Raw genomic sequence first — 391 nt, forward strand, 5'->3', positions numbered from 1 at the left:
ATTTCCTGTGCTCATGCAGGCAGTGCCAACCACAACCAGAACGTCGCTCAGATGAAGAAAATCTTGCCAGAGCACAAAAAGGTCTATTCAGGGCTGATAATTGATTCTTCAGAGTTTTGTAGTATTTGAGGGAAGGGAAGCTGTTACTATATTATGCTCTGAGGGGGAACTATGCTCTTTGCGTCTGCCCCAGGCTCTGTAAGTGTGTGTGTGATACCTTTGCGTCTGCCCCAGGATCTGTAAGTGTGTGTGTGATACCTTTGGGGGGACAGATAAACACAATGACAGAAGGGGATGTCTTTGCTCGGCTGCTGAGTTTCAAAAAGGACTTTCAGCAGTGTGCTTGTCTGCTTTGGTTTGATGTAAGTTGTCATGCTGAACCTACCCTGCT

The sequence above is a fragment of the Clupea harengus genome, chromosome 22 (assembly GCF_900700415.2).
Source record: "Clupea harengus chromosome 22, Ch_v2.0.2, whole genome shotgun sequence".
In the NCBI taxonomy this organism is placed as follows: domain Eukaryota; kingdom Metazoa; phylum Chordata; class Actinopteri; order Clupeiformes; family Clupeidae; genus Clupea; species Clupea harengus.